The sequence below is a fragment of the Triticum dicoccoides genome, chromosome 6B (genome assembly GCF_002162155.2).
Source record: "Triticum dicoccoides isolate Atlit2015 ecotype Zavitan chromosome 6B, WEW_v2.0, whole genome shotgun sequence".
Classification (NCBI taxonomy): Eukaryota; Viridiplantae; Streptophyta; class Magnoliopsida; order Poales; family Poaceae; genus Triticum; species Triticum dicoccoides.
The window spans coordinates 74,389,504-74,392,730 of NC_041391.1; positions in this window are offsets into that span (position 1 = coordinate 74,389,504).

The following is a 3,227-nucleotide window of genomic DNA, read 5'->3' on the forward strand; positions in this document are numbered from 1 at the left end:
AGAAACTTCAACCTGAAAAGCTCGAACCCAAGTCAGAAAAATGCGTCTTCATAGGATACCCTAAGGAAACTGTCGGGTATACCTTCTACTTAAGATCCGAAGGCAAGATCTTTGTTGCCAAGAACGGATGCTTTCTAGAAAAAGAGTTTCTCTCGAAAGAAGTAAGTGGGAGAAAAGTAGAACTTGATGAAGTACTACCTCTCGAACGGGAAAGTGGTGCAGCACAGGAAAATGTTCCTGTGATACCCACACCAACTGAAGAGGAAAACCATGATGATGATCAAGGTACTTCGGATCAAGTTGCTACTGAACTTCGTAGGTCCACAAGGACACGTTCCGCACCAGAGTGGTACGGCAACCCCGTCCTTGAAATCATGTTGTTAGACAACGGTGAACCTTCAAACTATGAAGAAGCGATGGCGGGCCCAGATTCCAACAAATGGCTTGAAGCCATGAAATCCGAGATAGAATCCATGTATGAAAACAAAGTATGGACTTTGACAGACTTGCCCGATGATCGGCGAGCGATAGAAAACAAATGGATTTTCAAGAAGAAGACGGACGCGGATGGTAATGTTACCATTTATAAGGCTCGACTTGTCGCTAAGGGTTATCGACAAGTTCAAGGGATTGACTACGACGAGACATTCTCTCCCGTAGCGAAGGTGAAGTCCGTCCGAATCATGTTAGCAATTGCCGCATACTATGATTATGAGATATGGCAGATGGACGTCAAAACGGCATTCCTTAACGGACATCTTAAGGAAGAGCTGTATATGATGCAGCCGGAAGGTTTTGTCGATCCTAAGAACGCTAACAAAGTATGCAAGCTCCAGCGATCCATTTATGGACTGGTGCAAGCATCTCGGAGTTGGAACATTCGCTTTGATGAGATGATCAAAGCGTTTGGGTTTATGCAGACTTATGGAGAAGCCTGTGTTTACAAGAAAGTGAGTGGAGCTCTGTAGCATTTCTCATATTGTATGTAGATGACATACTCTTGATGGGAAATGATATAGAATTTCTGGACAGCATTAAGGCCTACTTGAATAAATGTTTTTCAATGAAGGACCTTGGAGAAGCTGCTTATATATTAGGCATCGAGATCTATAGAGATAGATCGAGACGCCTCATAGGTCTTTCACAAAGCACATACCTTGATAAGATTTTGAAGAGGTTCAAAATGGATTAGTCCAAGAAGGGGTTCTTGCCTATGTTACAAGGTGTGAGATTGATCTCAGCTCAGTCACCGACCACGGCAAAAGATAAAGAAGAGATGAGTGTCATCCCCTATGCTTCAGCCATAGGATCTATTATGTATGCCATGCTGTGTACCAGACCTGATGTAAACCTTGCCGTGAGTTTGGTAGCTAGATACCAAAGTAATCCCGGCAAGGAACACTGGACAGCGGTCAAGAATATCCTGAAGTACCTGAAAAGGACAAAGGACATGTTTCTCGTTTATGGAGGAGACGAAGAGCTTGTCGTAAAGGGTTACGTCGACGCTAGCTTCGACTCAGATCCGGATGACTCTAAGTCACAAACCGGATACGTGTATATGTTGAATGGTGGAGCAGTAAGCTGGTGCAGCTGCAAGCAGAGCGTCGTGGCGGGATCTACATGTGAAGCGGAGTACATGGCAGCCTCGGAGGCAGCGCATGAAGCGATTTGGGTGAAGGAGTTCATCACCGACCTAGGAGTCATACCCAATGCGTCGGGGCCGATCAAACTCTTCTGTGACAACATTGGGGCTATTGCCCTTGCCAAGGAGCCCAGGTTTCACAAGAATACCAGGCACATCAAGCGTCGTTTCAACTCCATCCGTGAAAATGTTCAAGATGGAGACATAGAAATTTGCAAAGTACATACGGATCTGAATGTCGCAGATCCGTTGACTAAACCTCTCTCGCGAGCAAAACATGATCAACACCAGGACTCTATGGGTGTTCGATTCATCACAATGTAACTAGATTGGTGACTCTAGTGCAAGTGGGAGACTGTTGGAAATATGCCCTAGAGGCAATAATAAAAGTATTATTATATTTCATTGTTCATGATAATTGTCTTTTATTCATGCTATAACTGTATTATCCGGAAATCGTAATACACGTGTGAATACATAGACCACACTATGTCCCTAGTGAGCCTCTAGTTGACTAGCTCGTTGAGATCAACAGATAGTCATGGTTTCCTGGCTATGGACATTGGATGTCATTGATAACGGGATCACATCATTAGGAGAATGATGTGATGGACAAGACCCAATCCTAAGCATAGCACAAAAGGTCGTTTAGTTCGTTTGCTAGAGCTTTGACAATGTCAAGTATCTCTTCCTTCGACCATGAGATCGTCTAACTCCCGGATACCGTAGGAGTGCCTTGGGTGTATCAAACGTCACAACGTAACTGGGTGACTATAAAGGTGCATTACAGGTATCTCCGAAAGTATCTGTTGGGTTGACACGGATCGAGACTGGGATTTGTCACTCCGAATGACGGAGAGGTATCTCTGGGCCCACTCGGTAATGCATCATCATAATGAGCTCAAGGTGACCAAGGTGTTGGCCACGGGATCATGCATTACGGTACGAGTAAAGTGACTTGCCGGTAACGAGACTGAACAAGGTATTGGGATACCGACGATCGAGTCTCGGGCAAGTAACGTACCGATTGACAAAGGGAATTGCATACAGGGTTTTGATCGAATCCTCGACATCGTGGTTCATCCGATGACAACATCGAGGAGCATGTGGGAGCCATCATGGGTATCCAGATCCCGCTGTTGGTTATTGACCTGAGAGCGTCTCGGTCATGTCTGCATGTCTCCCGAACCCGTAGGGTCTACACACTTAAGGTTCGGTGACGCTAGGGTTATTAGGAAGACTAGTATGTGACTACCGAATGTTGTTCGGAGTCCCGGATGAGATCCCGGACGTCACGAGGAGTTCCGGAAGGGTCCAGAGGTAAAGATTTATATATGGGAAGTTGTCAAACGGGCACCGGGAAGTTTCGGGGTCATGCCGGTATTGCACCGGGGCCACCGGAAGGGTTCCGGAGGTCCACCGGTTGGGGCCACCCCTCCCGGGGGACCACATGGGCTGCGTGGGGCAGGGAGCCAACCCCTAGTGGGCTGGGCGCGCCTCCCCACCCAGGCCCATGCGGCTAGGGCAAGGGGAGGGGGAAACCCTAAAGGGGGCGCCCCCCTGGCTTGGGGGGCAAGCCACCCTC